Source organism: Pleurodeles waltl, chromosome 2_2 (genome assembly GCF_031143425.1).
Source record: "Pleurodeles waltl isolate 20211129_DDA chromosome 2_2, aPleWal1.hap1.20221129, whole genome shotgun sequence".
Taxonomy (NCBI): Eukaryota; Metazoa; Chordata; class Amphibia; order Caudata; family Salamandridae; genus Pleurodeles; species Pleurodeles waltl.
In genome coordinates this window covers 992621162-992642922 of record NC_090439.1, presented here as the reverse complement: position 1 = coordinate 992642922, position 21761 = coordinate 992621162, and the positions used below count along the sequence as shown (strand labels likewise).

The 21761-nt window shown below is 42.5% G+C and overlaps 1 long non-coding RNA gene across 1 annotated transcript; it reads left to right on the top strand.

The window, feature by feature from the left end:
* Positions 1–9235: 9235 nt before the first annotated feature.
* Positions 9236–12862, top strand: LOC138282808 (uncharacterized). The gene is made up of 2 exons (XR_011201003.1): positions 9236–10444; positions 11885–12862. It is a non-coding gene; the product is annotated as an uncharacterized lncRNA (long non-coding RNA).
* The last annotated feature ends 8899 nt before the right edge of the window (positions 12863–21761 follow it).

The window sequence follows — 21761 nt, the reverse complement described above, 5'->3', positions numbered from 1 at the left end:
GCAGGTGTTCAGCGGCAAGAGGGGAGTCTTCAGTGGAGGTGGTGACGCTGATGGAGTCTTTGAAGACGATGGCGATGCCTCCTCCTACTTGGTTGGTGCAGTCTTTCCTGGAGATCTTGTAGCCTTCGGGGATGGCGGTGGCGATGTCTGGAGCAGAGGAGGCATTCATCCAGGTCTCCGTGATGAAGGCGACGTCCGGTGCTGTGGAGTCTAGGAGGTCCCAGAGTTCAACGGCGTGTTTGTGAACGGAGCGAGCGTTGACTAGGATGCACTTGAGGTGGTTGATGGCGCGTGGGCTTGTGGTCGTAGTTGTTGCGTGGTGGAAGATGCGTTTGCAGGAGTTGCAACCTGGACAACCTAACAAGCCTCCTAGAGAAACTATACACACAGATGGAAGAAGAATTTACCAATCAAAGGAGGAGAGAAAGGAGCAGTAGTGCACAAAAGGATGCCTTAATAAGGTCCATTTGAAGGCTTGCACATGCCACCTCAGCCCTCTCTAAGCATAAGGTGACACTACAAGTTGAAATGGGTCACTTCAGTGTGGACATGTCGAGGGGCCTTGGCCAGATTACCACTGCAGTGGAAGCCATACAGACAACGTAAACTCTAAGTGGGGTGGGTTAAGAGCAACCATACAGTATAATGAGGAATTGTCCAGTATCAACTGCATCTCTGCAATAGATGCAAGTGTGCTGTGATGCAGTAGTTGCCGTACTCCTGCACCTCAACATAGTTGCATGTTCCATTCTGGAAGTAGTTATGAGAAAAATGAGGGGCACCAATCAAGGAGTGCCTATATTTGTTTGTTTATTTGATGTTGGTTTTGGAACCAACTTACATGTTGACTTCATTTCCCGTACATTTATGTGTAAGACAGGGAAGACCTGGCCTAGCAGTTCGGGCTGGACTGTTCCCATGGGGAACAGGGTCAAGACTGATTTGCATATGGCTGGGCCCAAACTGGAATGGCATGGGCAGCAAAAAACCGATGGATTAAACCCAGATCTGTGACTGGGGGTGAATGTTTGACAATGTTCAGCATTCCGTCCATCACTTGTTGTTTTTGCATTTGTCGCCCTAAGTGGGAAGGGTATGCCCAGACGTGGGTCCCGTGCTTCCCATGCCACTGGATTCAAGCTAGCCTGGCTGATGAGGGGTGAAACCCCGAAACTGGTCCCAGGATGCTTGTTTCCAGTCCAGGGAAGACCTGGCCTAGCAGTTCGGGCTGCACTGTTCCCATGGGAAACAGGGTCAAGACTGATTTGCATATGGCTGGGTCCAAACTGGAATGGCATGGGCAGCAAAAAAACAATGGATTAAACACAGATCTGTGACTGGGGGTGAATGTTTGACAATGTTCAGCATTCCGTCCATCACTTGTTGTTTTTGCATTTTTTAAAAAAAGCTGATAAGCAAGATCCCTGACAAACAGACAAACGCCAACAAACGCCTCTTACTAGGGTAGTCATATGTCTAACAGAAGAAGAAACATTAAATGCATATATGTATAGACTGATCATTGAAAGTACACAAAGTCACCACATTTTTGTGCTCCAAACTTTTGAGAAGCTCTTAGAAGCCAGATACAGATGAAATCTAAAATGAACCAACAGATTCCTATTTTATAGGCTGTACACCCATCCAGAATACACTTCCAGCTGTGTTAATGACAGCATGGGATCTTACAGTGTTTTTCCTAGATCCTCCAGTGCTCTATTTAGGTCAGTGCCAATACGTAATAATGCAAAATGCTCTCATAAGAGGGAGTTATAGTATCTGGCTGAGTGTTATCTTTTTGCAATCTGCTCACAGTGTTTACATTGGTTAATGCACTGTGATGAGAGCTGTAAAACACTTTTAAATGCTTGTCCTGCAATAATGATCCTGTCATGAATGGAAGGTTGTGTAAGGCAGATATGTGGCAATTAATAGAAGTTAAAGTTAGTTTGGACTTGGTATTTATTTTGGCCTATTGTATAGTTCTTCATTGACCTCAGGGTGTAGAGCACTTTACTTCAAACATGTATATCTGAGGATTCTCAGGTGTACAACCAGATTTGCTATCACCAGCAACAGTTCTGGTGAGAATGAGACAGGTTATGAAAACAAAATATAAAAACTGCAAGAATACTTGGTTTAACGTTAACCACATCAGTGAATATAAACATCTAGGGCCCTCATTACAACTTTGGCGGTCCGAGGACTGCCAAATCTGCGGTGGCAGTCGGATCACTGCACTCCTGGCGGTCGGACCACCAGATTACGACCCTGGCGGTCAGACCGCCAGAGAACGGCTGCCGCTGCCAGGACCATAGATCCGGGTGAGGTGGCGGCAGTTGGAGTCATCGTCAACCACGGTGGTGCTGAGTTCAGTGCTGCTGTGCTGATCATGAGCCTCTTTCCTCCAGGTTGGTGGAAAGGCAGTGCAGGGCCCCCCCCTACCCAGTACCCTCAGAATGCGCACTGTCTGCTATGGCTAGGGGCCACCCTGGGCAATGCCATTGGCCTCAGCTCCTCATGGCCAATGCCCCTGCACTGTTTCATCTGGGCTGATCGGCAGACACCTAATACGAAGGCTTCTGCTGGTCAGCCCGATAGAAACATCATAATAGGGCTGGGGGGGGAGACTGCCAGCTCTGCAAGCAGCATTCTCCTTCCCATGGGGGCCGGCTGGCCAACAGTTGACCCATCAGCTTCGTAATGAGGCCCTAAGTGCTGTTTGATGAGAATTTTTTAAATATTATTTTCAGAAAGCTGCATTGCTTTCTTCACGCCCTGTCTTGTCGAGGAGATAGTTCCAAAGTCTGGGGATCTGCACCGGAGAATGACTTGAGTAAAGGTCAGTTGGATTTAAATACCACTAGTGGTATTTTTATTTTACATGCAGCTCTCATTCCCCGGGATGATCTCATGAAGGGTGGTCACTTAGTGGCCACAACCATTGCTTATATTAAGAGGTGGAAGCACTAGTCATATACATCTAATTGGGCATTTACATTGGGCATAGATATCGATCAGACCTCTTTGACACTCGTGGACACCTGTGGACTGGTGAGATCATTGCCTTCATGTTGAGACATGAAGCATCAGCTACTAGTCAACACTCGGCTTACTTCAGTGGTGTTCCTGTTAGCAAAAGATCATGAGACAGATAGAATGCAAATAACACATTGATTTTGCATAACGGATTTTAATGGACAGTCTGATCAATCAGGCTTTCCTGCCATCCAGCTACCATCTCAAGCTTTTACTCAACGGTCAGCATCTTCTATCACAGGAAAATAGTGGAACCAAAGCAAGAACAGCTTTTGCTCGAGAGTAGAATATGGCTATGTTCTGTTTGTGAGGAATTTGAAAGCTAATGGCAATAAGCTGCAAGTCCTCAACAAAAACCTTGCTGTAAGAACAGATTGTAATCTACAGAAGACGCCCATGTTTCTTCAGCCCATCTGGTCATGCTGTCCTTGCCCATCACTTCCCATATCCAATTGAAGACTCTGATTTGAACTAAGAAACAATGTATGCATGACTCCCACCCTTTTTTTAAGTATATTTTGACTCTCAATTGCCCCAAAAGAAATCAGCTGGTAAACATCTTGTGGTACCCATTGACAATGTTAGGAAAAAGGCTGGGGGTAAGTCATTCCCATTCATCACAATTTCACTGTGGAACTTGTTGCCGGAGGACCCTAGACAGATCAATCATCTATTACCATTCATGAAAGATCTAAAATGCTCTTGTTTGAGTAGCTCATTTCTTACATTTTTTAGTCATTCTGTGTGGGGTTTAGGGCTATCTGAACTGACAGCAACAAATTCATCTTCACAGTATTAATTAATAACAAAATACTGTAGCTGGTTAGGGCCAGTGATATAATATCATCTACCTCAGAAGGCCAAAGAAACCCTACAGTCTCACCATTCCTCTTGGTGCAATCTTAGCTCCCTATATATATTCATAGATTAAAGGAATGATGTTACAGGAAAAATATCTACAGGAATTTATCTTTGCATTTTAATATAATAGGTTGGACATACTCTCTTGTATCTCACTTTTGTGGACTTCTGGTATAGGTCATTGACAGACGTGACTGCAAGCTAGTTTCTACACATGTTCAGCTGCACACGTGTTATGTGTTTAGTGTTGAATATACTCTAATAACAGAATGTTTGTAATCCCACCATCACTAAAGTTGTAAATACAATTATGCAATGACCACAGGCACCAAGAAATTGTGCATACTGGAACTATAAAACAATAACAAAAAAACTGGTGTGCACAATTATATTTCTGAAACTATCAACACCTCAGGCTCCGTTAGGTAAGTGTAATTTTTAAAAGAACTAGTCTACGCAAGTTGTAGGAAGCCCTTTATTGGTCACAAAGCCTATGATTCATTAAATAACAGGCAACTACCAGATAGCTTTTTTTAAATGTAGTAACCCCATTTTGTAATTCTGTAGCTGTTTACCGAATCTCAAAATGGGTTTAGAAATGCTTTCTGAATTGCAATTTGGAAGGAGCGTGTTTAGGGCATCCCTTATAGATTGGAAATTCGGAATGCTATCTATCAATGGTCTGTGACCGCAATTTCAGTCGCAAACCATTAGGTTACTGGCTCCACAAAGGAAGTGGTAACCCATTCACAAAGTGAATGAAGAACACATGTTTGTGTAGCGGACCAATGCCAACTCTTAAACTTTTTTAAAGTGTATTTTTTCTCAAATGCAGACTTGTATTATTTAAGGAAAATGGGCTGAATTTAAAAAACAGTAGTTTATCAAAATTCTACAAACATGGTGCTCTGCTGACCCCAGCAGGCCACCATCCCTTTGATGGCATTCATTTGGAGTCAGTTTTGGAGTAAGACCTGTCTCCTAAAAAAACTAATGAGGTAATTCAAATTGTGACCCACTCCGAATGGTGATTTTGTGAAGCAATCTGTTAGTATATAGGTAAATTTGCACAATCAGACATTATTCCTGAAAAAAAAACAGCACACAATTTGCAACCAGTTTTTTTTAAATCAGTTCCTAATATATCTGCTCTCTAAATTGGCATCAGGATAAGTTAGATTCTAAAACAGTTAACTGTGGACCAGAAATACTAAACGTTTTATACAGTCACAAGCCGTCCAAAAGTCCAAATCGCTCATTACTACACAAAAAATATTTTTTACATTGTATTAAAGACCTTTTTGGTAGTCAGTAAACCTTTACTTGCTCGTAAAAATGGGTTTGCAACTCCATCCCAAATTGCTGTTTGGAAGAAGTGTGTTGTGGATGTCCTTCCAAAAAACGACTCAGTATGAGATGTAACAATGATTTGTGACCACAGTTCGCTATTGCCCTCCAAGTTTTGGTCGTAACACCTTTACTGAAGGGAAGTGGTCCTCTTTGTGAATGTTGAAAAAGGTTTCAGGGAGAGTTGGCAGTGCTCCACACAGCTGCTGCCAATCTTCAGTGAAACTTGTTTTAAGGGAAATGTACTGCATTTTGTTTTTAATGTTTTCATTGTGACCCACTCAGATTCAGAATTTTGGTCCGTTCACAAAATTGAACACTGTTCTAAAAAAATACTGGTCACAAATTGCAACCAGCTTTTGCACCACTGTGAAAGAACATCTCGCCATATGTTATTCTATGATGCCTAGAATTAATTGCCATCATTTCTGGTCAATAGGTACATCCTGAAAAGCTGCTACGTTATCATAATAGTTATAAACTGTTTCAGTTGCAAAAGGAAAATTTACGCACAGCATGAAAACAAGCCTACCAGCATGTGTCTGCGTGCATGCAATTCATATTGTGAAAATGAGCCTGCAGTCACAAATACACATCAGCACCATGCTGACTGATTTATACTTTTATGCTCTTTCAGCTCTTGAAATATAGGCCAGGCAGGCTGCCTACAGACAGCACTTAATCAAACAGCTCTTTCTAATAGTTACTAGTAAAACTGCCTTAGAAAAGTATACTTAACTTTTTTGGCATCAAGAAAACATACAGTCTAAAGATACCATGAAGATGAGAACATCTATTACCCTTCTTGCAATTTTTAGCCAATTAGAATGTTGCATAAGTTGAAAGGAAACTGAGTTGGTGGAGCAGCTGAACTCCACGGGGTCATATCCTCTCTCTGAGATGACAGGTGTGCATATTAGGGTGTATACATGGACTGGCCTCCCCAGTCAGACCTCTCTATCAGATGACAGGTGTGCATAGTAGGGTGTGTGGATAGACACTGGCTTCTCCACTGACATCTCTGTCTCAGATGACAGGTGTGTGTAATAGGGTGTGGGAACAGAGACTGACCTCTCTGCTGAAACATCTCTCACAGATGATGGGTGTGCATAGTAATGAGTGGAGAGGGACTGGTGTCTCCTGTCAGATCTGTCTCTCGGATGATGGATGTGCATAGTAATGTGTGCACATGGACACTCCATTTGATGATGGGTGAGCGTACTAAGCTGTGTGGAGAGAGACTGGCCTCTCCACTGACACCTCTCTCCCAGATGGTGGCTGTGCATAGTATACGCTGTACAGGGTCTGCCTTGCCTGCCAGAGCCCCTCTCTCTGATAATGGGTGTGCATAGTAGGGAGTTGGAAGAGATTGCAGTCTACTCACAACTCTTACCAAGCTAATTAGTGTAAGTATTAGACTCTGATAAACACCATCCCCAGGAAGACTCCTTCTGACAGCAGCAAGTGTGCCTTCTACAGTATATTCAAAGATCAGCTACTGATTTCTACTCTTCATGATCATGAACATTATTTTGAAATAAGAATTATCAACTCATCACAGTACTTTTCTCTTACACACTTCCTCTTAAAACTAGCACCGCAATTTCCATTTTTACTAATAGAATGGATTGTGAATTCATTTACTCATTTCCAGCAAGATCATAAAAATTAGTTAAAAACAATATACATTTATTATCTTCACAGTAGTTATCCCTTGACACCTCATCTCTAAATCTAGGTGGTCAGCAAGCCTTTCTGCTGTCCCTTATATAGCTTTTTTACTTCATTCCCACAACACACCCACTTTTTCACAGTAAAAAGTAATGGTGCCATTTCATTTCTAAGATTCCAACAGCCAGCCAATCAGAGTGCTCGCAGGATTTGTGGGAACCTCTTGCTCCCACGACAGCATGAAGGCTCATGGAACAAACTGACCTCTCGACCGATCACAGGGCTCCATTTTAGATTTTTGCGCTCTCATGGGAGCCTCTCAGGACTATTGCAAGCCCAACTGTCAAAATATACAATTATTTTCCATCCTCAATTACTTAAAAACTACTGAAAGGTTTTACACCAAAGCACAAAAAGCTCAATTTGTGGACCAAAATCTAGCTTCCTGCCAAATTTGGTATAATTCCTTTTTGCAGTTTTTCCTAAAACCTGCCTTAGAGAAGTCTAAGGAAAGTATATGGAGATTTCGAGTTTTGGGCCCCCCCTTTCTCTCAGCCCCCTCTTGACAGATCACCCCACAACTTTCCAGAAAGGAGGTGGAGGAACTTTTTTTTGGAAGGTTTTGTGGAGATATGTGAACTGGACCAAAGTTTTTAGCAAACCATAATACGCTCTTTCTATAGAAAGCAGACCTAACTATAACTAGCTAGTGGCAACTACCACTAGGTTACATATATATATATATATATATATATCCTCATTCCCTTCACAAATACAAATGAAGGAATGGCATACTGTGTGTGTTTCTTTCACTTTTATTACAAAATCAGCTCATCACAGGGAACAGAGTGTGTTTAGGCAGTGAACTGCCTTTGTCAACCTGAATGCCATTATTTTGTTTAACTTTTAAATACCCTCACGGGATCCTTCACCATGTACATAATCATAGACATGGAAATCACATTCAACAGAACATTTAAAGAACCATGAAAGTTTGCTTATTCTCACATGTCCTTAATTAAAAACTTGCTGTTTCCAACTCTTCATTTAGGGCATGAGTTACCGAGCGCTCTTAACATTCTTCCATTTTCAAAACTATACACATGATTTCTTATGCACACTCGGCGTTCGCCTTACGACTGTCTATACTTACAATAAAATATAAACTAAATACAACATTCTTTTAAATATCAACATTAGTGGGCTGGTTTCTCAGAAAAATATATATAACACTCCCATCACATTATGCCCTAATGGGCTAATAATTAACAGCCCTGCACAAAACCTGCATCTTCTTGGATAATCTGATAGAAAATAATAGCTCATTTGCATCTCCTGTTCCTTGTGGCAATCAGAAACAGCTTCTGAAACAAAAATAAAAACAGTATTAAAATCAACAAAACAGCTTTCCCTTCAAAGCCTCTTAAAAACTTTCAAGAATCAGCCGTTTACTTTCTCTCAGTATTCTGTACACTATGGGCCATATGAACAAACACTTTTTCCCATAGACACAGAATGGGCAAAAACCTTTGCTACATCTGGCCCTATGTTACAAGTAAACATGCATTTCATTGCTAACATTCAACCCTTGTAGTTTCTTTCTGTTGAAAGCCAAGAGGTACCTGGATTCCAAAATCCTCAACTTTTATTCCTGGTTGCCTCCTCTAACATCCTTGCTTATGCCATCTATAACACTGTACCTCAAATCTTTCATTTCACCCCCATGAACCTCATGACAGTGTGGAGCAACTGGGTATGAGTTATCGTGATTTTTAATTGCTCTTAAGAGTTGCAGCACTCTTTTATGTACTTACAGCGTCATGCTGACAACATATATTTCATGGGTACTCACAAACATTTTCTCGGGGGCCAAAATTGCAGTATGGTTTGCGGCCGAGGGCCGCACTGAAGTGACAGCACCATCTGCACACTGCGCCATCTGCTCCCATCCCTACCCCAGTAACACACACAGCGCCATCAAAATGGGGAGACTGTTTGCATGATTTTATAAGGTATAGTTAAGAGAGAACGGTTAGTAGACAAAATTGTGACTAATAGTGGGCTAGGTTAGACCCTAGTTAGGTGGGATGCCTTATAAATCGGGTTTATCGGTTAATGGCCGTCTCCCGGGTCCAGTAATGGCACTAGTACATGCGTGTCAGCTCTGTCGCCCACTGGGCCTCCACTCTGAAAATCAGTTTGTTGTGAAAGCATCGGGTGGGGGGAGGGCCTTTCCTGATGGTTATGGGTCGCAGCCGAGGCTCACAGTGTTCAATTAGAGCTGGGATTTCACTACGATTGGTAAAGAGGCTGTCCTGCCATTTGATAAAGTTTTGTTTTGACCAATGACTTTGTGTTTCACCACTGCGCATATTAGTTGCTCAATGTTCACCAGTAGCACATGGTATGTTTTGTTCAGTTTAGCCGCCTATGGGCTTTGACATTGCATTAGTCATTACATTCTGTATTGTGCCTATTGGCTTTGACATGGCATTAGCCATTGCTTTCTGTATTCAGTTTAGCCGCCTATGGGCTTTGACATTGCATTAGCCATTACATTCTGTATTCTGCCTATTGGCTTTGACATGCTGTATCCAGTCTAGCCGCCTATTGGCTTTGACATTGCATTCCTATTGGCTTTGACATGATGTATTCAGTTTAGCTGCCTATTGACTTTGACATGCTATTAGATATTCTGCCTATTGGCTTTGACATGATATCATATATTACATTTTGTATTCAGCTTAACTGCCTATTGGCTTTGACATGATATTCAGCTTAACTGCCTATTGGCTTTGACATGATATTATATATTGCATTTGGTATTCAGCTTAACTGCCTATTGGCTTTGACATGATATTCAGCTTAACTGCCTATTGGCTTTGACATGATATTAGACATTGCATTTTGTATTCAGCTCCGCTGCCTTTTGGCTTTGACATGATATTATACATTGCATTTTGTATTCAGCTCAGCTGCCTATGGGCTTTGACATGATATAAGACATTGTATTTTGTATTCAGCTTAGATGCCTATGGGCTTTGACATGACACTAGACATTGCATTTGATATTTAGGTTAGCTGCCTATTGCCTTTAACATGACATTGCATTTGATATTTAGGTTAGCTGCCCATTGCCTTTAACGTGGAGTTCTGTATTTTTCCAAGCTGTGTTTTTGCACCAGAGAACCAAGATGTTTTGCTCTCACAGTAGACTAGACCTGATAAGAGAGAGTACATGGGCGTCGTTTCTCTTCCCTTGAGCTTGGGAACAGGAGTAGTCTTGGAGACCTGGCCAGTCTCCAAAAGGCTTGCTCAGTTTCCCAGGTCTGAGAGGAGGGGGCACACCTTTGTAACGAATGTAACAGGCTGCAGAGAGTGAGATTCGAATCTGCCGGACCTCGTGCTGGAGCTTGGCGCCAGCTGCCAGCATCCCGTGTGGGTAGATGACACTCTTTCTCGCGGCTGACAGGGGTCATCAGCTTGCAGACCTTAGAAAGATGTAGCTGTAAATAGTTCCTACACGGTGAAGTATTTGTTTTGCTTTGCATTCAATATCTTATAAATATAACCTGCTGTGTATATTGCAAACTGATATATTTTGTTTGATTAACGCGGACTTGAAAGCTACTAATTCGTCATTCATTCATAAACATTGTGGTTGGGGAAGAATAAAATAACAATAAAAGTCTTCTTTGACCTCAGAAGTGCATTTCTGTTGTGTTATGTTAGTGCTTAGAAACTAAATAAGAGGAAAGCACTACAATTGGTACCTGGAGTCGTGGGGTCGGTCATTAAGAGGTGATTAAAGGGGTTTGACGAGTTAGTAGATTTCTAAGTGCACACTTTAAAAGTGTAATTGTTTTTTTGTTGTTTGGAGAATTACAGAAATTGTTTTCTGTTTGGAGAATCACAGTAGCACGGCAGACCATGTCTGAGAATACATGTGTTGATGAACTGCCTGATGGTGCTAAGAAAAACTGTGAATTGTTTTCTGTTTGGGGAATTACAGAAGAAAATGCATGTGTAGCTAAAAGGCCTGATAATGTTTTGAGAAATAATTCCCGTTGTATATATGTAGAAAACGTGTGTTTTGGAAGTAATGATGACAGAAAGGTCTGGATACCTTTATCTGCTTACAGAGAAATGCAGGAGAAATGTAGGAAGTTGGAACATGAAAATAGGAATTTACGTGAGCAAATTAGCCAGGATACGATAATTCAAAATAATGCTGAAAGTTATAAAAATGAAGAATCTTTCTTGTCCCATTCCAATAATGAGGGGGTTAAGACAGCTCCGAGCTGCACTGAGTTTCCGTGTGAGCCAGGGTTTTTGGCAGCCAAAATGCATTCCTTAACTGATAACACGGATGAGAGAGCTCAGAATGTGATTTACGAGTTACCGTTGCAAAATGCACAAGTAAAACGAAGGATTTTAGAGCAAGACACCCCGAGTTTCATTAGCTTGTTTGATTTTTGGAAAAAGAATAGCCCTCATTTGAGAGAAATCCTAACACTTTTGTATATGGTCACTGTGAAAAATAATATGCAGCTGCGCGCTTGTGATTTGGCAAATGAAATAATGCAGACTTTAGGTTTCTGCGCAGTGCAAGAAGGAAATACTTATGTACATGTAATTCAAGAACAAGGGAAGAAAATACTGCCCCTAGCTAGAATCATACAATGGATCTGGTACTTGCAAGACAGGGCTAGAGTACCACAGGTAAAAGAATTATCAATGAAATTGTGTGCACCATTTGAATTCGTGTCTACTGAAGATAAAAAGCATGTTTGTTTTACTAATGATTCATTGACTGAAATGTTGTTTTCTGGCACAGTAGAAGGAACAGCGTTGTATAATGTGTGTCAGATTTTAAAGCAAGAGCTACATGAGATGTGTCATTTTTATGCTGATTTTTGGTTCTTTGATAATGTTTTAGCACCTAACTGGTTCAATTACCTTGCAGATGTTAATGAGAAAAATGCAGAGAGAGAAGTGTTCACCCAGAATTCTGCCTTAGTGGGGATGGCTATGTGGGTGCCCCAGAAATGTGAAAAGGCCACTTACAGGTGGGCAGAGATGAGAGAGATGCACATTCCCCTAGATTTGATAAAAACTGTGCAGCACGCACAAAAGCAATCTGTCATGCAAGCAGTCACAGAGCAGTTGGGGAGAGGAAAGTTACCAGAACAGAAATGGCAAATTGATCAGGTTTTAGGGAAAGTGATTGCTGCAAATTACCAAGGAAAAATCGAAATTCTGCTGATACCTAGAAAAGAATTTGATTCATTCATACAAATTGGAGACAGAATGGCCCAACTTGACAAAAATGCAGTGAATGGAGGTTTGGTAAAGAAGGAGTCTGCCCCAGCCCTTCTGACAGTGCAAGAAAAGGGAAGCTGTGGTGCAGCAGATAAAAACCTCAGTGCTGATGTGTGGGCTGACGCCCCAAGTGATCCTCCAGAACCTGCAGTGAATATAACAAAGGGCCCCAAAAACGTCCTGTTGATTATAAAACAGGGAAAGAAAGAGGAAGGGTGCAGTTTAAATGAAAAATGTTATTTGCAAGAAAAATCATACTTGTTTCTTTTGCAGATCCGACCACGTTTCGCCGCTGTCCCTGAGTGTGCTGTGTGGTCCCCCTTCCGGTGTGTGCGTGTGGGGTCGGGGAAGGGACCGAATCCCCAACCTGAACCTGGCTGAGTAAAGTGCCAGCACCATGGATCCATTTTGCGCAAACTGCACCTTCAGTTCAAGTTCAACTTGTTTGCTGTGTTTTTTTTTTTTTGCCTCTCTTATGGAACTCTGACTTTTGCTTATCTTCCAGCAAACCTTTCAAGTGGACCGTGCATCTTTACATGAGTAGAACTCATGCCACATCAAATTGCTAACACTGTTGAATTAGAGACTCATTCAGAAAAAAAAAAAAAAAAAAATTGCCCAGTCTTTTCTATGTAGATGTATCTGATGTGAAAGGTTATGAGATCAATGTGTTAATTCACTTCTATTGCTTTACAGGGATTGCTTTGATCATTGAAATTTGATTTGATCATAATGTTTTTTTTTTGTGCTGATGTTTTTTTTTTTTTGAAATATGAGATATGTGAAACAAAAATTCATTGGTCAAAGGGCGGAATGTCCTGCCATTTGATAAAGTTTTGTTTTGACCAATGACTTTGTGTTTCACCACTGCGCATATTAGTTGCTCAATGTTCACCAGTAGCACATGGTAAGTTTTGTTCAGTTTAGCCGCCTATGGGCTTTGCCATTGCATTAGTCATTACATTCTGTATTGTGCCTATTGGCTTTGACATGGCATTAGCCATTGCTTTCTGTATTCAGTTTAGCCGCCTATGGGCTTTGACATTGCATTAGCCATTACATTCTGTATTCTGCCTATTGGCTTTGACATGCTGTATCCAGTCTAGCCGCCTATTGGCTTTGACATTGCATTCCTATTGGCTTTGACATGATGTATTCAGTTTAGCTGCCTATTGACTTTGACATGCTATTAGATATTCTGCCTATTGGCTTTGACATGATATCATATATTACATTTTGTATTCAGCTTAACTGCCTATTGGCTTTGACATGATATTCAGCTTAACTGCCTATTGGCTTTGACATGATATTATATATTGCATTTGGTATTCAGCTTAACTGCCTATTGGCTTTGACATGATATTCAGCTTAACTGCCTATTGGCTTTGACATGATATTAGACATTGCATTTTGTATTCAGCTCCGCTGCCTTTTGGCTTTGACATGATATTATACATTGCATTTTGTATTCAGCTCAGCTGCCTATGGGCTTTGACATGATATAAGACATTGTATTTTGTATTCAGCTTAGATGCCTATGGGCTTTGACATGACACTAGACATTGCATTTGATATTTAGGTTAGCTGCCTATTGCCTTTAACATGACATTGCATTTGATATTTAGGTTAGCTGCCCATTGCCTTTAACGTGGAGTTCTGTATTTTTCCAAGCTGTGTTTTTGCACCAGAGAACCAAGATGTTTTGCTCTCACAGTAGACTAGACCTGATAAGAGAGAGTACATGGGCGTCGTTTCTCTTCCCTTGAGCTTGGGAACAGGAGTAGTCTTGGAGACCTGGCCAGTCTCCAAAAGGCTTGCTCAGTTTCCCAGGTCTGAGAGGAGGGGGCACACCTTTGTAACGAATGTAACAGGCTGCAGAGAGTGAGATTCGAATCTGCCGGACCTCGTGCTGGAGCTTGGCGCCAGCTGCCAGCATCCCGTGTGGGTAGATGACACTCTTTCTCGCGGCTGACAGGGGTCATCAGCTTGCAGACCTTAGAAAGATGTAGCTGTAAATAGTTCCTACACGGTGAAGTATTTGTTTTGCTTTGCATTCAATATCTTATAAATATAACCTGCTGTGTATATTGCAAACTGATATATTTTGTTTGATTAACGCGGACTTGAAAGCTACTAATTCGTCATTCATTCATAAACATTGTGGTTGGGGAAGAATAAAATAACAATAAAAGTCTTCTTTGACCTCAGAAGTGCATTTCTGTTGTGTTATGTTAGTGCTTAGAAACTAAATAAGAGGAAAGCACTACAGAGGCTACAAGCGTTTTCCTTTTTTTGTCAGAAAGCTACCCATTTAATGTTATTAGGTGTGGTATGTTGGATTTACGAATGTATTGACTAGTGCCTGCAACTCTGTTAAAATACGAAAAGAAGATCGGTGCAGGCCCTGAAGAACAAAGCGATGTATCTGTCCTCGGATTGTTCCTAATGGGGGTACATTATTCCGTGTAATACCAGAGTGGCACTGTGGAAGCAGTCAGTGTGTGCCTTGAGTTAATGGCAGCACTGCTTTGCCTTTTATTTATACAGAGTGCAGCTGGGTGCGAGCTGATGTGCCCCGGGTCATGGCTCCAGTGAGGAGAGACAGCACGCGCTGGTGGTAGGGGGACAGACTCTGGTGAAGAAGCCGGGCGGGGGCACCTGCTGTGCCATTCGCCCTGTGACTGTGGGCTGCGAGTGTGACGTCACAAGTGCCCGGTGATCTGAGTCTCCCATTACTACGTCATAAGGCACCTACCATGATCATTTCCATTATGCATTATTCAGTGTCCGGTTATTTGAAGACTTTTATCTTCATTAAATTTCCAAACTGTAGTTGCCGAGGCCCAAAAAAAAAAAAAGAAACATATTTGCTACAGGAAGTGGTGAGCGAAAATGTCCAATTGTGTGTATAATGCTTGATGGCTTTTTGGGGTGCAAATTTAGTAAAGTGTGAGCACGTTTAAGCTAATAATGGTGTACAGTGGAATCGTTTAACCGGTATCAAAATAAGATATGTATTTTTAACATCTTAAAGCGCGTGACGTCAGAGGTGTAAAATGAAGGCCATGTGCACATTAAAGGCTGCTGACGTACGGTGAATTCACAGGCATGGTCTAAGTTGTTGTGCGTCTCGCGGGCCGCCAAGCTAGGTCCGTGGGGCCGCTGGCGGCCCGCGGGCCGTACTTTGAGTACCGTTGATATATTTTGGGACAACTACATCTCACAAAAATTATGTTGGGTGATCTTATTGCACACAAAATGTAATGGTATAGAAGCCCATTTTTCACAAGGAGATCTGCAAAACAGGACCTATCTCATTGTCCCCTGTGAAATATGGATTTCACAATGACAGCAAAAAATCTTTTGCAGAGCTTTACGCCTGTGAGTGCTGTTAGGGCTAAGCACCCTAGAATTCTGCATCAAGATTAAATCTAAATTAGGGGACAAAATGCATATTATGCAGCACAATCTCTATCAGTATTATTTTTATCCATTTGAACAGTATTTTTGTGAAATCTACAAATTATGCTTGTTATGTGGCAAATTAGAAAGTGCAATACTTGTGCGCGGGGCCTGTAGATTAAATGCTACTAGTGGGCCTGTAGCACGTTTTGTGCCACCCAGAAAAGTAGCCCCCTTAGAATGGCTCAGGCCTGCCATTTCAGAGCATGTGTGTGCAGTTTTGTTGCCACTTCGATTCGGAATTTAAAACCCGTTGCCAAGCCTTAAGCTGGCCTTTTATTACACATATGTCACGACTATGGTAGGTCGTAGGTAACCCATAGGGAAGTGCACTGTGTAAGTAAAAGGTGTGGTATGTATTTTGAAGTTTTACATGTCCTGGTAGTGAAAAACTCTGAATCGTTTTTTACTACTGTGTGGCCTACCCCTTTCATAGATTAACATTGGATATTCCTTATTACACTTTTAAACTGTAATTCCTGATTGAGAAATAGTAGATATGTTGTATTCCATATCAATGGAATAATAATGATAAATCGTCTTTGCTGGTAAAGTTGGATTTAACATTACTAGTTTAGAAATGCCTCTTTTAGAAAGGGGACATTTCTCTTCTCTTACAACATTGTGTGCCTGCAGTCTATCTCCAATACACTTCTGGGGTGGGTGACAGCTACACTTTGTGCATTCCCTCTAGACAGCCACAAACACTGAAAGGTTAGGTGTGTCAAAGCACTCACCTGCATTTTACTGGCCCTTCATAGGCAGGAAGGGAGGAGAGGGCTTATACTTACACTTGAATAGGAAGTGCCTGTTTCCACACAAAGAGCTCATTACACCCTACTGATCGTCTAGAGCCAAGACTGGGAAGAGAGGATCTCTGTGCACTTCAAAGACCCTTGTTGAAGTCACCACCCACTTCAAACGCACAACTAGGTATGCGTACTGGGTATCTGATCCCAACAAATAAGTACACTTCTGGACCTGTGAAGACTGTGCCAGCAAGAAGGATTGCTGTGCTGCTTAAAGTACTTCTACTCTGTTGGATCCCTGCCTTGATGAGAAGGGCTAGACCTGCATCACTTGAACCCAGAGTGACTCCAAGGGTCTGCTGGCTTGCCTCCTGTTTTCTGAAGTCTCGAGGACACAAAAGACCTTCAAAGATCCTGCTGCAACCAGTGGACTCTTCTAAATGTGAGTCGTGCACTGCCAAGTGGTGCCAACTCAGTCCTGGGCCATTGGAAGCAGGTGTTTCTGGTTGTTCCTGCAAAGAACTGTGCATTGACCTCGCTGCACCATCCTGAACTGAGGCATCGCATTTGCCATCGACTCTTCACTACCACATCGCAGTTGCTGTGAGGATTGAGGACACAGAATCACCGTTGATGACAGCATGCTGCTGCTGACTGCATAACTCATTGTCACCTCTGTGTGGCCCAGAATCAACGCATTGCCTCCATCCTCTGGATCAATCCCAATGTATCACTTCATTGCTTTTTCAGCGCAGATTCAGAACCAGCCCATCGACATTGTTGTGCTGATCAGAACTGACGTACTCTTGCTCAGAGGACCTTGTGTGGGTTTTGTAGCCCGCCTGCGATCCATATCGGTCGGCCTGAACTTTTGACTTTGACTTGGTCTAGCGCGACCAGAGGGCCTAGGTTGGCACTTTCTGCTTTTAAGCACTGCAGTTTCACGTATTCTTTTAAATTTCATATGGTGACTTCCGCTTATTGGATGTGTGTTGTTTTGGTCTTGTTTTGTTCATAAAAATATACTTTATTTGTCTAACCTAGTATAGAGTATTTTTATGGTGTCTTCACTGTGTTACTGCTTGGGTATTGCACAGGTTTAACCTGACTAGGATTGTGGTTCCTACTTGGACAGAGTGCATACCTCTGCAACTAAAGACCCAATTTCTAACAATATCGTAAAAGAGGAATGTCACTGAGTTGCATAAATCCACTGGCCCGGACCGTTGTCCATTGTTTATTAATAATTTATTCATGAAAATAAACAAAATCTTAATATTCTAATTCTGATCAGTTCTCACTGTTAGCTGCACTTGGAAGAAAACATCTTTTTTAAACTATCTACCCCAAAATAAACATGTAACATACAAACAAACATAATGGGTACCATGTGGAATCTGGCCCTGTATTACTATTGGCTCTGGTCACATTTACAGACAACTAAGGCCCTGATTATGACTTCGGCAGTGTTTTTCAAAGACCACTGAAGCTGCTCCAGCCAACAGACCGCCACTGCTGACGGTCTGCTGACCGCCATATTAGGAGTTGTTGGAGGACTTCTGCCCATTTGTGGGTGGAAGTCCAACTCTGTCGGCCTGGCCGGCGTAGTTGAAGAGGCGGATGCATCGGCAGCACCGCCACACCAGCAAGTCTCTGCCCACCGTATTACGAGCTGTAAAACGGCTTGGTGGAGTCTTGCTGGTTTGGTGGTGTCATGCCATGGGTTCCCTCAGCGTCCCCTGCTCGGGCCGCAGTGCGTGCATGTGTGAGCAATTGTATGTGGATGGGGTGGGGGGTGAGTGAGTGTTTGTGGATGGGGGAGGTGGGAGGGTGGTTGTGTGTGTGCATGTAATTGGACAGGGAGAGCGGGTGAGTGTATATATGCAGCGCGGGGATAGAAACAAGGGTGTGTGTGAATGTTTGCAGAAGGGGTGCGTATTTGTGAGTGGGGGATGTGTATGTCAGTGTGAGAGCAGGTGGGGGTGTTTGGATGGGTTAAGTTGGGGGGTGTTTGGAACTGTGTGGATGGGTGGGGGTTGTTTTTTAAGTGTGTAGACGGGTGGGGGGGGTGCATGGAGGTGTGGGGATATGTGTGCATGTGTGTGCCGGTGACAGGAATGAGGATTCCTGTCACTGGGTGCGTTTTCACCAGGGTTTTTTGTGGCAGGGTGACCGCCATGGAAAGCTTGGCGGTCTGCAACCTCGTAATCCTACCGGCAGGCTGAGGCCTGCCTCCAGGCTGGAGGTGCTCACCGCCGGCCATGTTGGTGCAACCGCACCGGCGGGCCAGGTTGCATTGTTGAGGTTTGGCTTCTGCCAAATGCCACAACTTGTAATGTGGTGGTCTTTTCTGCCGGGTCCGCAGCGGCAAGACCGCCACAGCAAGGCTGGCGGTCGGATGACTGCCAGCCTTGTAATGAGGGCCTAAGTCTTTGGCTTTATGGTTTATAATGTCACCAATACTCCTCAAAGGTAATATTTTACCATATTAGATCATTATAATTGGGTTTTAAAATAAGGTAAAAACTAATGTTTAAAAACCAAAACAACTTTGAAATTCATCATTTGCCATTTACTGAGCTAACTGTACCTTGGACTCCATCATGCACCGGTTTTGACCTCACATATTTTATCAGTCGTGACATTTTAAATGACCGCATTGATGACATCACTGATGACATCTCAAATGGCCATGGAATGACTCGTCTATCAGATGGGTAGAGTGTAATATGCTATTTATTACCATTGTTAAATAGCATATTACAATCTGCCTGTTTTGGTGGGACTCTGTGCACTTTACTACTGCTAACCAGTGCTAACATGCTTGTGCTCACTCCCTAAAATGTGGTAAAACTGGCGTGCATCTATCTGTAAATTAAATGCTACTATTAGGCCTGCAGCACTTACTGTGAAAAACATTAAAGTAGTCCCATAAAACATGTTCAAGTGCCACTGCCAATCTGATGTGGCAATATAACCACCTTGCAAGTCTTACACCACCCTTTTATTACATATGTCACCCCTAAGATAGACCCTAAGCAGTCTATACTGCTCGGTACATTGTAATTGAAAGGTTGGACATGTACATTTAGGTTTTACATGTCCTGGTAGTGAAAAACATGGGGTTGCCTTATTTCATTTAATGAGTGCTGACGTCTGATTGGGAGCAAGTCAGAAATTCATGTTTTGTGTCTAATAAATTGTAATTTAAAGTCCTCTTTAATGGTAAAATTGGAGTTTAAGTCACAATTTTGAAAATACCACTTTCACAAAGTTTTCAAAAAATGTATTTTTATTTTTATCTTATGTTGAAACAAAACAACGTGCAGGACTATTACAATTGAGTATTCATTACATTGTACACATATATCTGGTAGCTTGTTAACAGAGCTTAACAAGTCATATCAACATTTTACATCGCATTAACGACAGCCAGCTTCAATGAACTTTGTCATTTTGACATATGATGTGCAACCCCTTGTCTTCGGTTCCTCATCCCCACTCTGGTGCTGGTGCTAGGGAGTATCCTGGACAGCAGTCAGTACTCCTAGGCCTTAGTGCGTCCTCCACCAGCCTCATATTTTGTCAAACTTACAGGGGCAGCCCCTGTTGCAGTAGACCACTTTTTCCGCAGGCATATACATATCCATTCCTGCTCTCTACTTGTGTATGTTTGCCCCTCCGTTGCTCCCTAGTGTCTGGCCATATTCTTCATTGCTGCTACAAGTCCCTGTGCACACAACAGGAGCTTAAACCATGGGATGTCTACCTTGTTCGGGATTCCTAATAGGACATATTTTAGTTGTAGCAGGATCTGTACTTCTAGTATTATAGTGAGTTCCTATGTTATCATCCTCCAGTATGTGTGAATATCTGGGCATTCCCATAGTGTGTGTATGAAGGCACCTATGTCAGTCTCACATCTCAAGCACAGCAGGGAGGGGGCTCACCCCATGCAATGTAATTTTTGTCTGTCGTAATAGGCTCTGTGGAGGATTTTGAATTGAATCAAGCGTAGGCAGGATTTGATAGATACCTCTCCAGGATGCATAAGTGCCGACTCCCAGTCTAGGTCCTCTAATTCTCCCAGGTCCTGCTCCCACTTAGCTCGCAGAACAATAAGGGTATCCAGCATATTGTTGTTTACCGTTTTGTATGTGCAGGAGATCGCTCTCCTGTCAGAAGTCACCCCTCAAGGAGGGCATAGTCAGAGATGTCCGCGTCTGCAAAACCCTGGGTGTTCCATGCATGACACCGTTGTGCATATTTCAGAAATTGGGACTTGTGCATATTATATTCTTGTTGTAGGAATGTGAAGGACATGATGTTTCCCTGTTGGAGGATAGCCCCTATTTTGGAAATTCCTATCATGTCCCACAGCTCAAAGCCCCTTAGTTTTGTCATTTGTCATTTCTTTCAGCCAGGTTCTGTTCCACAGGGGGGTCAGTCTGATAATCTTTTGTGCCCAGCCAATTATTTTGGTGGCCTTCCTCCATCCTAGAATAGTGACTCGTGTGTCCGGAGGGAGTGTGTATAACCCTGGTCCTCCATATAGACAGCGCAGTTGTGTTTTTGGGCCCATAAAATCGTGTTCCAGGCGGTTGGTCAGGTGGTCCTTTTCCAATCATTGATAGCTATCAGGTGAGCTGCCCAGTAGTAGTTCTCCACATCCGGAAGGAAAGGTCCCCCATTTTACAGATAGCGTTGGAGCATTTTAATGGCTATCTGCTGGTGCCCATTAGCCCATAGAAGGGTTCAGAGTGGTGTTTATTATAAGGAATCTGTTTTATGAAGTTGGGTAGTAAGTTTTTTGTAGCACGCATAGCAATTTAGGAAGGGTAATCATCTTAAAAATGGCTGCTCGGCCCATGAGGGTAAGGGGTAGCCTTTTCCAACGTACTATGCCTGCCTGGAAATTTTTTATTACTTTACCTACAATTTGGGTAGTGCATAGGTCAGTTTTGGTTGTCATAAAGATTCCTAAATATTTAAAGCCCTCTGTGGTGTGTCGGATACCCTATGGTGCCAGCAGAGAAGACTGTAGTGTAATGGGAGTGTATAGCACAGATTTGTCCCAGTTAATTTTGTGGCCTGAGTGGGCCCCTTACTCATGAATAATTTGGAAAAGCAGTGGAATGGTGTTCATGTGATCAGTGATAAAAAGGAGTACATTGTCCGCATAAAGTAATATTTTTTTTCATGTGTGTATCCATGTAGGGTCTGGAATCCACATATTTCTGGATGATGTCATATCTTGTTTGCTAGGGACTCAATAGCAAGGGCAAATAAGAGAGGGGATGGGGGCAGCCC